Here is a 14,199-nt window from a genome sequence, read left to right on the forward strand (position 1 = left end):
CCCCCCCCCCCCCCCCCCCCCCCCCCCCCCCCCCCCCCCCCCCCCCCCCCCCCCCCCCCCGGGGTTAAGAGTTTAAAAAGAGCCTCAGAATGCAAGATGTAAGGTCATGTCCAGACCAGTGTCTGTTTGCAGTATTCAGGTGCTAGAAGATTAAACTTGTGAACTTATCTATTTTTCAGATGCTTTCTATATTTTCATAAACTGGAAAATATCAGGCAGGATTTAAACCCTGGACTATATGGTATTAAAGACTGCTTTAATCTTTACACCTCCGTCTTTTATGAGATGTCTTTGAAGCTGACCCTAACACCCACGTTTCCCTCATTCTGCCCAAGTACCCAACTTCAGTTTCAGTTTCTCTCTCTTATCTGTTTGATTGCAGTCACTTCCTAGATAAACTTCTTTTCTCTCTCAGAGTTAACCACCTCTTAAATGATCATTTCCAATACAGCTTCAGTCTTCTCACACACTCTCCTGAACTTTTCAGGAATCCTCGTAGGCTACAAGATTAAAGTTCAACATCCATTTGTAGCCAAGATCTCTCTAATCCAGGCTCAGCAAACCATATAACCTTAACAGCTTTATAGAAGTACTTCAGAGGTGCCACAAACATTATATTTTGAAATTAAATCTTAAATTATTTTCCAGCTACTCTATCAATCCTAACAAAGCAGTAGCATGTACACTCAGTTGTGATGTATCTCTGATTTCAACATACTAAAGCTTACCAGATCGCAATTGGGAGGCAAACCTTAGAATAAAGTCTATCCTCTCAGTGCCTATGCTTGAACTTAAAATATTAGTCAGTGATAACGAAGGCTGAGGCTCTGTACTTATTTTTTTATCATTTTCACTTCTGCATGTTGACACATAATTTTGTATAGATGTATAATACTTGCATGCCCTGCTCAGACAAATCTACTGCCTAGCATTATTTCTCCTTACAGCATAGTAGTTTTTCAACAAGAACACCTAAAACACTTCATGATAATGTCGTACTATAGATAGCATTAGAAGTTGTTTTCAATTTTGGTCACTTCATATTCAACATTTGTATATGTAAACAAGAAGTAATCAATATTATTAGTGATTGACTATTGAAGCAAACACTTTCTGCTACTTTTCTTTCAAGCTTCTGATCTACTTTAATTGAAACAGATTTTAGGGATTTTAGGGCGAGCTGCAACATAAATCAGAATTTTCTTAGTATTGTGCACCCAAATAGAAAAACAAAAATAAGAAAACCATCAGGCCTAACCCCATGGTTGCAAAGTTTTTGTTCATCAAAAGAGCTTTGTTATCTTCATTGATTTCATTTATACCAGAAAAAATATTTCACAATTAAAATGAAAAAATCACATTTAAATTATAGAGTACCACTTTTATCTATTTTATATTATTTGGGTTATAAATACAATTTTATTTGAAAGTAAACATTTACTAATTATATTTGGAAACTGTGGTTTTAGCTAACTCAGCCCATCTTCTGTTCCCCATATATACCAAGGGCCTTCCGAGGTGGAGTCTTTGTTCAAGCCTTCTTTCCTATTATTAAAATAAAATGCAGGGGTGCCTGGGTGGCTCAGTTGTTTAAGCAACTGCCTTTGGCTCAGGTCAGGATCCTGGAGACCCGCATCACCCACATGGGGGCTCCCTGCTCAGCCGGAGTCTGCTTCTCCCTCTGGCCCTCCCCCCTCTCATGCTCTCTCTCTCTCTCAAATAAATAAAATCTTAATAAATAAATGAATAAATAAATTGCAAAGGGGAGACCCTCCCCCCTCATGCTCTCTCTGTCTCTCATTCTCTCTCTCTCTCAAATAAATAAATAAAATCTTAATAAATAAATAAATAAATAAAGTGCAAAGGGGAGACCAAACTTGAAAATTCCCTAAGCAAACAAAATCATTTAAGCCATGTAAGCAAAACTAAATCTTATTTCATGAACGTAAGTGAAACTTAGGTTATTTCTTATAAATGCCTCTGATAATCATAAAATAAACAAGTCATCTTCCTAAAACGGTAAAAGATATACACTTAAAATTTTTTATTAAGGTGTAATTGACATATAACATTATATTAGTATCAGTCATACAACATAATGATTTGATAATTGTATATATTGTGAGATGATCACAATAAATCTAGTTAACAGCCATCACCACATATAAATACAATTTTTTTCTTGTGATGAGATCTTAAAAATTACATATAATACAGTATTATTAGTTATAGTCACCGTGCTGTATATTACATCCCATGATTTATTTATTTTATAGCTGGAAGTTTGTAATTTTTGACCCCCTTAATCCATTTTGCCTAATCCCTGCCCCCTCTGGCAACCAGCATTCTGTTCTCTATGACTTTGGGGCTTTTTGTTTGTTTTTCATTTTTTTAGATTCCACATACAAGTGAGATGACACAGTATTTGTCTTTCTCTGTCTGACTTATTTCACTTAGCGTAATGCCCTCAAGTTCCCTCCATGTTGTTGTAAATGGCAACAATGTCTTTTTTATGGCTGAATTTTGTATAGATCCATATACATAAAATGTATATATATACATATATAAAACAATATATCACATTTTCTTTATCCATTCATCGATTGATGAACATATAGACACAGGTTGCTTCCTTGCCTTGGCTATTATAAATTATGCTGTAATGAACATGGAGATGCATATGTCTTTTGAGTTAGTGTTTTCATTTCCTTTGGATAAATACACAGAAGTAGAATTGCTGGATCATATTATAGTTCTATTTTTAATTTTTTGAGGAAACTTCATCCTGTTTTCCACGGTGGCTGTACCAACTTATATTCCCACCAGCAGTGTACAAGGTTTCCCTTTTTTACACATCCTTGACAACACTTAATATTTTTTGTCTTTTTGATAGTAACCATACTGACAGGTATGAGGTGTTAGCTCACTGTGGTTTTGATTTGCATTTCCCTGATGATGAATGATGTTGAGCACCTTTTCATGTACCTGTTCACTGGGTGATTTTTTTAATTTTTATTTATTTAATTATTTATTTATTTATTTATTTATTTGCAGCACAATCCCACTAGTTGTGCTCTAAGAAAACTATTAATGCCTGCGATAATATATTTCAAAAAAATGCTGCCAAGAGATTGTGACACTCTTTATTTATTTCTGTATCATGTTCCATGTTTATTAGCTGCTCAGTAGAGCAGAAGTCAGGGTCACTTATCCAGCCATAGGAACCAATTCATTACATTATAGTACATCATTTTGAAAGTTTTATTATGCCACCACTAAAAAGGAAAAATTTTAAGTATGTGTGGAAATGTTTAGGATAATTGTAAAAAGCAGAATTCAAACTGTATTCAATAATGATCATAGCTGTTATATAGTTTCACATAAGGCCAAAAACTGAAAAAGACCACTGAAAAAATGAAAAAAAATACATATAATGAGAGCAGGACTTTAGGTATTTTCTGTCATTGTTTAAAATATTGTATAACTTTTAATTAACCTTTAATAGCACTATACGTGTAGTTTTGATGTGAGTTCAAAATACCCATTTCAGGATCTTGAGGTATTTGTACCCCCATGTTCATCGCAGCATTATTCACCATAGCCAAGATGTGGAAGCAACCTAAATGTCCATTCACAGGTGAATGGATAAAGAAAATGTGATATATGCATACCTTACAAAAGAAGAAAATCCTGCCATATGTAACAACATGAATGAACCTGGAGGAATTATGCTAATTGAAGTAAGTCAGCCACAGAAAGATGAATACTGTATGATTCCACTTATATGAGGTATCTAAAAAGAGTCAAATTTATAGAAGCAGAGAGTAGAATGGTGGTTGCCAGGGACTTGGGGAGAGGGGATGTGGGATTTGCTATGCAACAGGTACAAAGTTTCAGGTATACACAGTGAGTCAGTTCTAGAGATCTGCTGTATAACGCTGTGCATGTAGTTAATATTACTGTATTGTGCATTCAAAAACGTGTTAAGAGGGCCTATCTCATGTGAAGGGTTCTTACAAAATTTACATGTTTAGGTATTTTATATGTATATATATGTATATACATACAAATATGTATTTCCGATTTGGTTACTAACTTTGCCTTCTCCAGCCTCAATCTGGGAATCCAAGGAGTGTTTCAGGAGACCGGACGTTGTGTTTCACATCACACACTAATCGTTCTGTGGCAGCCCACATGGAATGGCAGTGATAATCTTCCAATATGTACTTCTCTGTAGATGAATGGGGGTGGCGGCCTTCAGTGAAAGGCATCTACATGTACTTCAATGAAATAAAGCTATTAAGTTGGAAAAATAAATGAATCAACAAGATAAACATCTCCCCACTTATAAACCATTAATGGACACTAGTCAGTTCCCAGTAGTCTTGAGCTGTGCTACCCTCCAGGCATATCTACACTGTGGGTTTTCTGTCTACCTCAGAGTAACCTGCAGTCCCATTTATTGATGTCTAACAAAACACTTCTGAATGCTTAAAGGATAGAATGGACAAATATACTGACTAGTCCTAGAACATAACCAGTCTAAAAATATTGAAGTGCTATTCACTAGAATGCAGTTAGAAAAGTACTGGGAGGAACTCAAAGATATCTTTACCAGGAGATACTACACAGTAGTTAAAAAGAATAAGAGGGATCTACATGTACTTACAGGAAAACTTCACCAGGATATATTGTTAAAGAAATCAAGTTGCAGAATAATGTGTATGATGTGATTTCATTTATGTAAAGAGGAGTAAACCAAAATTATATATTTGTGGTATTTGTATGGAAAATCATAGAAAGATATCTGAAAGGAAACTAAACTCTTAACAGTGGTAATTCTAGAAGGTTAGAGAGAGTAGGAGTCCAAAATGAAGGGGAATTTATAATTTTCCATCTATCTGCATTGCCTTGTTTTAATTTTTACTATATGTAATTACATACTATTTGTGTAATTTTTTAAATTAAGAATCAACAATTATCCAATAATTTCTTAAACTCTCAATTGTGTAGACCCTGAAATATTAAAAAGAATGACACATTTCAATATCTCCAAAACATTGACAAGTCAAAAAATCAGGGTAAAGCCCTATGACAGTATGATACTATGAAAAAAAATTGCTGGCTCCCTGCTCAGCAGGGAGTCTGCTTCTCCTTGGGCGCCTGGGTGGCTCAGTTGTTTAAGCAACTGCCTTCGGCTCAGGTCATGGTCCCGGGGTCCTGGGATCGAGTCCCGCATCGGGCTCCCTGCTCTGCGGGGAGCCTGCTTCTCCCTCTCCCACTCCCCCTGCTTGTGTTCCCTCTCTCGCTGTGTCTCTCTCTGTCAAATAAATAAATAAAATCTTTAAAAAAAAAAAATTGCTTTTGTTTATTCATAGATGCCTGGAAGAATATTTATAGAAATTTCAATAGTAGCTACTTTATTTCAGGTGATGTTGACTTTATTCCTTATGCTCTTATAATTAATACTCTTTTATTTCATTGTGGATAAAAGGGTACATCACCTCCACCTTCTTTTTTAAATATCTATAGATATCTGTTCCTGAAGAGGTGATAAAAACAATTTTAAAATTTCAAGTCATCAGACATTTGTTCTAGAGCAGGTTCACTTCTATACAGCAGAAGTATAAGAAGGAATGAAATATATTCCTTTCTTTCAAGGGACTAGAAGTCCAGTTTTTTTTTTTTTCTGAAGATTTTATTTATTTGAGAGAGTGAGAAAGAAAGAGAAGGAGCAGGGGGAGGGGCAGAGAGAGAGGGAGAAGCAGACTCCCCACTGAGCAGGGAGGACAGAAACAGATGTGGGGCTTGATCCCAGGACCCCAGGATCATGACCAGAGCCAAAGGTAGATGCTTAACTGAGCTGCCCAGGCACCCCTAGAAGTTTAGTTTTTGTAATAAATATCTTTTTGACATTGCTTAGAGAAGAGCTAGAATCTAATGATTTCAAACAAGAGAGTCACATTCTTGTCATAGTTAAATGAATAGATTAAAAAATTATGTCTTTTGTGTTTTAGAATAATCTGTGGGCCCTCCTTTCTGACAATAATTGAATAGCTGTGCAATAATAATTGAATTATCTACTGAAAGTCAACCCTAGTAATAAAAAAACTAGATTCTCTGCATGTTAGAGAAGGCTTATTTTTATATCCTTTTAGTTGAGGGTGGGGCAGGAAGAGGAACAGAGGTATTCCCCATAGCCAGACCTTTCGTAAGTGTACCCATCAAATCATGATAAAAGAAAAATCCATCAGGAAAATATTACAATTATAAATATATATGCAGCTAGTATCAGAGTTTCAAATAAATGGAGTAAAAACACAGAAACAAAGAGAGAAATAGACCATTCAACAATAATAGAGACTCCAATATTCAACTTTCAATAATGGGTAGTATAACTAGGTAAAAAGATCAACAGACTTATCAAGTGATTTTCAAAAAGATGCCAAAACTATTCAATGGGCAAGAAATAGTCTTTCCAATAATTGGATATCCACATGCAGAATAAAGTTGGACCCTTTCTTCACACCGTAAGCAAAAATTAACACAAAATGGATCAAAGACCTAAATGTAAAATGTGCTAAGCTATAAAACCCTTAGAAGACACAGATGAATTTCATGACCTCAGATTTGGTGGTGGGTTCTTAGATATGACACGAAAAATATAAGCAGCAAAAGAAAAAGGACACCATTAAGAAAGTGAAAAATGACCCATGGAATAGGAGAAAATATTTACAAACCATACATCTCATAAACGATTTCTATTTGGAATATATAAAGAAATCTTACAAGTCAATAATAAAAATTTTAATAGCCCATTTAAAAATGAACAAAAGATCTGCATAGACATTTCTCCAAAGAAGATACACAAATGACCAATAAGTACATGAAAAGATACTCAACACAATTATTCCTTAGGGAAATCCACATCAAAAACAATACCACTTACACCCAGTAGGATGGCTAGAATCAAAAAGTGAAATAATAACAAGTGTTGGCGAGAAAGTGAAGCAAATAGAACCCTTACATACTGGTAGGAAAGTAAAATGGAAAACAATCTGGCAGTTTGTCAATTAAACATAAAGTTGCCATATGATATGGCAGTTATTTCTTACCCTAAAAAAAGTGAAAACATATGGCCACACAAAAACTTGTACAGAAATGTTTATAACAATATTAATGGCCAGAGGTGAAAACAACCCAAATTTCCATCAACAGATGATTAGATAAACAAATGTGGTAAATCCAAACAATAGTATCTTATTTGGTAAGAAAAAGGAATGAAGTACTGATACGTGCTACAAAAATGGATGAACTTGAAGATGTTATGTAAGGAAAAGGAACTAGTCACAAAGACCATATATGATTCAATTTGTATGAAATACAGCACAAGTATAAGCCATATTCATTATCACAGAAAGTTCTATTGGACAGCACCGGTCTGTCCCATAGTAATAAAAAAGCTGCTTGTCCTTTAGGCATGAATAATTTCTAACAAGTCTTTTAAGAGTTGGGAGCAAACAATTAGAAGTTGGATTCTTACAAGAATCTGGGACGTAAGGAGATTTGACTTCAGAAAGGAGAATGTGATATGATAAAAGCACAAAAAGATTTGAATCTGCCACACTGCTAACTCTAAAGACAGATGAAAGGGCCGTGAGTTAGGGAATGTAAAAAATGCAGCTCTAGAAGCTGGAGAAAAACAGGAAATGGATTCTTCCCTAGAACTTCTAGAGGGAATATGCCCTGTTGACACCTGTTGAAACCGATTTTGGAATTCTGACCTCCAGAGCCATAAGAAAATAAATGTGTGCTGTTTTAAGCCACTGATTTTGTGGCAATCTGTGACAAACTAATATAAACTGAATGGAGACCTTAGGCAAGTTTCCTTGCCTTTTCCAGCTCCTAGAGATTACTCACATTTCTTGGCTCATAACCCCCTTTCTCCATCTCTGAAGTTGGCAAAGGTGAGTCAAGTTCTTTTCATCGGGCATCACTCTGACTTCTGCCTCCGTCTTCCACTTTTGACCCTTGTGATTACAGTGGGCTCACCCAGATAATCCAGGGTAACATCCCTATTTTAAGTTTAGCTGATTAGCAATGTCAATTCCATCTGCAACCTTAATTTTCCTTTGCCATGTAAGGTAACATTCACAGGTTCTAGAAATTAGGACGTAGATGTGTTTGTGGGACCATTGCTCTATCTACCACAATGGGTCAATCATCCTCTTAATAAAATTGAAGATATTATTCAAAACTTTGGTTGGATAGTTGCTCACCTCTCCCTGGAAAGGAAAGGAGGTAAAATATTCAGAACTTTGTGTCTGACTGGATGGAACTGGAATGGGGCTGAGTGAGTTATAGGATTCCAAAATGATTCCAAGATAGGAACTGGGGGATCACAGATGAGGTAGGAAACGATAATCCCAGGTTTGGACATTTTAAATTTGAAATGCCTATGGCATTTGCAGCCGAAATGCCCCGTAAGCAATTTCATGTAACAGTATATGGAAGTATGAAGCTCAGTGAAGAGGTTTAGGTTGGAGATAGGAGAGATTTGGGTGTCATTGTATACATTGTATACATGGTAGCCAAATCATGAGAGTGAGAAATGTTAAACAGGGCAGAAAGGATGTGAGAAGTAAGAAGAGGAGATGGTATTCGAACACAGGTCTCTCATAGTCTGAAGGCACAGTTGGTAACTAGTGTGATATAGAGCATCCCCAAAGGGCCAGTGGTAAAGCAGCTGAGGTTTTGGAAAATGGAGAGATGGGGAAGAAGGTGAGGGTGGTAGCACATATGTGGAATGATCAGAGATCTAGGAGCCAAGAGAAGGGAGGTTCTAATCTCTACCACTCGCTAGTTGTGCTAACTTAAGCGAGTCATTTAACTTTTTCTGAGCTTCAGGTTTTTACCTATGAAACATGGAAAATAATATATCTACTTGCTTCACTGAGTTGTTGAGACTTAGAGATAAGGTGCAGGAATTCTCTGGGAAGTTAAAAGTGCTACACAAATATAATTTACTTGAACAGTAAAGTAATTCCTTTTTTTCTTTTTTAAAAAGATTTTTATTTATTCATTTGAGAGAGAGAGAGAAAGAACAAGCTGGGAGAGGGGCAGGTGGAGAGGGAGAAGCAGGCTCCCCTCAGAGCAGGGAGCCTGATGCAGGGCTCGATCCAGGGACCCTGAGATCATGACCTGAGCAGAAGGCAGATGCTTAACTGACTGAGCCACCCAGGCACCCCAAGTAATTCTTTTCTGATACCACTACCACTCTGACTTACTATGTGAGCTGTAAGTCATGCTGTATGGACCAAAATGTATTTTTGCCTCAGAATCTGAATTGGAAAAAAATTACATGTTATATTAATATCATATACACACATAAGATATATTATGCAGGATATATGTGCAGGTATGGTGGAGGGGGGTTGGTAAGACTGAGAAAAACAACAGAGACTGCATAATACCACTGATGTTAAACTATAAAATGTGGTCAGATTGACTGAACAAGGGTGTATTGGCCCTTTGGATGATTTTCTGTTAGGGACTTGAAGAATCTGAAGTTTTTAATCTTCTGTATCTACTTAGGAAAACTGGTTAAAGCTCATTGGGAATAAGAGTAAAGGATTGATAAAAACCATGGGGACCATGTGGGACAGGAATGAGGAAGGAAAAGCCAGACAGAAGAGGTTGTTTAAAACCATATTACGGCATCACCTAGACCTCCTGTGCATCTGTTGGTTATGAAAGAGCAACATTTTCTTCCTGGCAGTGGTCTCAATCTCTCTGCTTTTCAGATATCGTAGGCATTACAAAGGGATTAGAGACCATACAATGCCATCTGTAGTGAACATTTGTGTTTTTGCTGCTCAGTAGCTCGCTCCAACCACCCTTTTCTCAGTACCGCCAGTTTTTAAAATAAAACTTCCTTTCTTTGCTTTCAGGTCTAATAGTTTGGCAGGAAGAGATGGACCCACCTGCTCCAAGGGACAGTGATGCCCTGGGGACAGTAATGGGCTCAGGGATGAGCCGCTGATCGAATTCAGGCGCATGAGGCTCTTAGATTTTGTTCTGGTTGTTAGGAGATAAGGCTCTTCTTTTTGACTGGTTTCTAGTTTCAAGTTGGGAGCCCAATGCTGCTGGTAGCCTTTTGCCACCATTGGTACCACCTGTTTGAAAATGGAGCCAACAGAGAGGCAAGGGGAATAGGCAATTCGAGAGAGACCTGGTTCTAATGACTTTATTTGAGCCTCTGTTTTTCAGTTACATCATTCAATAAATTGTTGTTGTTGTTTTTTCTGTTTTTAGCTTATGCCATTTTAGGTCTAATTTCTTATCTGTTACAACGAAAAAGCTTCCAGTTGATTGTGGTGTTGGAAAATACCCATTCTCCTCTCTTTCCAGAGTAATGGAACTGTGGCGACCAACTGTTTAGCACTGAAAATCCTGTGTCTCATGGAAGCCCTAAATTCCAGACAAACTAGGATCGTTGGTCACCCTAGGCGGCTCATGGGCTGTTTGTAATAAAGCCTACATTTTCTAGCTTCTTATACCATGTGATTAAGTTCTGGCTAGTTGGATATAAGTGGAAATGGTCGATGCAGCTTGCAGGAAATGCCCTTAAAAGGAAGGAACATGATCTGCCTTTCTTCCTTTCTGTTGGCTGGAATATGAATATAATGGCTAGACTTCCACAGACCACCTCAGATCAAGAGATATTTCCTTCCCTAGGAAGGAAACACTTGTGGCAGAGCAATGAAACGAGATGGAAGAAATCTGGCACCCTGACACCACGGAGTGCTTATACAACTCTGGACTGAAAACTTCTAGACTTCTTGAATCTGAGAGAGCAATGAGCATCTATCTTAAGCCTCTGTGGTTTTGTCTATAACTCATAATTCTAATTCACTGATACAATTTCTAATTGAAAAAAGCCCCTTCTGGGGCCCCTGGGTGGCTCATCCGGTTAAGCGTCTCGTCTGCCTTCAGCTAGGGTCATGATCTCAGGGTCCTGGGATCGAGCCCCACCTTGGGCTCTCCGCTCAGCGGCAAATCTGCTTCTCCTTCTCCCTCTGTGATCTCTCTTGCTTTCACTCTCTCTCAAATAAAATAAAATCTTGAAAAGAAAGAAAGAAAAAAGCCCTTTGTTATGTGTGTCTGCCTCTCCAAACATTACACTGATTATAAATTCACTTACCAAACTTGACTCTCTAATATGGTCACAATTTCAACATGAGAAAATGCTCATCATTATAAATAGAAGTCATCAATTTGGGCGTTACTAGCAGAGATCACAGATGTAGTGGGACTTATTTATGATCCATGTCAGTAGCAGATATTTTTGCTTGCCTAGTTGACATCTGCTCCTTTCCTCCTAACAGAACCCCAATTTTGTACAGGTTTTCATTTCTACCCTTCTTCAACACACTCCTCACAGGTTCAGAAATAGAACTTGTGATAGTTTTATGTGTCAACCTAGGTAGGCTAGAGTATTCAGGTATCTAATCAATTACTAATCTAGGTGTTGCTGTGAAGTATTTTGTAGATGTGATTAACAACTAATCGGTTGACTTTAAAGAGATTATCTTTGTGATAGATTTGTAGATGTAGATTCCCGCCCCCCCCCCCCCCCCTCCATCAGTTCTGTTTCTCTGGAGAACCCTGACTGATACTGACCTGGTCAGTATAAGAGTAATTTTAACCCTTTGTCAGTAATTGGTTCTGGACCAGGCATGTGACCAGATTGAACCAATGAAATGTGAGGAAATATTTGATCTGAAATTCTGGAAAAGTTCTTCCTTATAATTCTGTGAGAGCTTTCAGTAGTAACTGCCTGTCTCTTCCTCTGAGGGTAGTTTCCTTAGATATGTGGCCTGTAATGGCTGCAGCCTTTTCACAGTCAGGCTGAGAGTAAAGCCAACATACAAAAAAGGCAGAGCCAAGAGACTTGCAGAGAAATGGAGCTAGGGCTGCGGTTTAAGTCAGCACTGAAGCCTGTCCTACCTCTGGGTTTCAGTTTCCAAATCATATATTTCCTCATTGTTTAGATTGTAGTTGATTTTTCTGAGACCTGCGGTCAAAATTATTCTACCTAATGGTGCCTGGGTGGCTCAGTCGGTTAAGCATTCCACTTGTGATTCCGGCTCAGGTCATAACCTCATGGTATTGAGAATGAGCCCCACATCTGGCTCTGTGCTGAGCGTGAAGCCTACTTAAGATTCTCTCTCTCTCCTTCTGCCCCTCCCCCTCCACAGTCTCTCTCTCTCTCTCTAAAAAAAAAAAAGATAAAGTCTACAATCTTTAACATGGCATCAGAAGCCTTGCCTGATATGCCCCTACTAACATATACCCATTCTGTATTTTGACTCTAATTAGTTTCAGGATAAAGATACGGGAAACTTGATAGTTTTTTTCCTTGATAGGAAAAGTTGAGCAACTAAGACTTAGGGAGGCAAAGAAACCAAGTCCTCCCCCAGGAACCTCTGTAGCAGCAGGTGGGTTTCTGTCTGGAGCGCTTACATTTGCATGATTAGTCTTGTCTTTGTGCTTCTCTCTTCAGTGTTTCAAAGTACCAGGAGAAAGAATCTGATTGGCTTGGCTTCTGTCAAATTTTTACCCCCAGATCTATCTACTATCTACCATTTGATCTATCGCCACAAAGGCCGCTCTGTCTTATTGCCATACACTTGTGCCTGACCGCCTAATTGAAGAAATGAATTGGCCATGGCCAGAAGACAGGGTCAATTAATATAGACATGGCCAACAGGAACTCACTCCAGGGTTTGGAGTTTATTTCCATGGTTGTGAGTGAGGCATTCACCTCAAGAGATAGCCTTTAAGCCTCACCTTGTTCCACTTTCCCCCCTCACACCAGTGTTACAGTTTTGGAATATAGGTGAGGTTCATTGGGGTGGAGTCCAGAGCCGACGACCAAGAAAGAATTCTTGAGGCATCTTTGATGCAAAATGGTGGTTTATTAAAGCATGGGAACAGGACCCGTGGGCAGAAAGAGCTGCTGCACTGTGGTCTTGAGGAGTGGCTGATTATAGACTCAGGAGTTGGGGAGGTGAGGACAAAGAGGGTGTCCAGAAGGACTGTCATATGCTAAAGACTGTCAGGATACTGGAGGCTTCGTTATTGTCAAGCCAACGTTGTTTTTCCCTCTAATGAGGCACTAACATGAAGACAGTTGGGAGTTTCCTGGAGAAATGTTACATTCCTCCTATCACACGTCCTTGTCAATGGGCTTCAGGTTCAAAAGAAATTCAATTTTATTTACATTTCCTTCTGCCTAAGCCTCCCTCAATTTCATGTAGGGGAGGGTGATGTTAAGGGCTTCAAGAAACTGAGTTATGGGTCTCTGGAAGTTAGGTAATTGATAAGAAAGCTTCTTCCTTGTAAATCACTAGGACATTTGTAAACTGAGGGAGACTCCTGTCCTGCAGGACTATGATCTCTATCAGTTAACCATTTGTTTTTCCTTTAGGGCAGCCAGGAGTGCCTGAGGAATGTCACATATATCAGTGGGGGTGGGTGGTAGGGTGCCAGCTTCTGGTTTGTCCTCAGCTTGCCTTCTGTTCCCTCATCACGAGGAGCTTTTGGCCTCCTTCCAATCTTCCAAACTGGCAAGCAGTTTCCAAACTCAGAGTCATGGCATATGCTATGACTGTTCTGTTTATAGATTTATTGCCTATCAGCTCTAAATTTATCCTTTTTTGCTTCTTTTATGAAAAAATGTATGGGCCCTTTAAATATTTTTTTGTAAGCTGATACAATGCTAAACATTGTCAGTAGAGGGAACTAGAGAGACATTCCAAGACCCAAAAAGTCTTCCTGGTTCTAAATTTGATTTAATTTAATTAAGTTCTTCTTAGCTAATTGGATTTTATCCAATTATATATTAGTGATGAGGACAATGGTACAAATAGATCAATTATTTATTTTATAAGATATTTTGGTAGATTCATAATGAGTTGATTTCTCTGAGAAGTTTTTAAAATCTAGCATTATATTTTTATACTATAGGTTGTTTTTTTTTAGATTTTTATTTATTTATTTGACAGAGAGAGAGAGAGCGAGAGCAGGAACACAAGCAGGGGGAGTGGGAGAGAGAAGCAGGCTTCCTGCCAAGCAGGGAGCCCGACGTGGGACTCGATCCCAGGACCCTGGGATCATGACCTGAGCCGAAGGCAG

This window comes from Leptonychotes weddellii, chromosome 7 (assembly GCF_054177405.1).
Source record: "Leptonychotes weddellii isolate Sample4059 chromosome 7, ASM5417740v2, whole genome shotgun sequence".
NCBI lineage: Eukaryota > Metazoa > Chordata > Mammalia > Carnivora > Phocidae > Leptonychotes > Leptonychotes weddellii.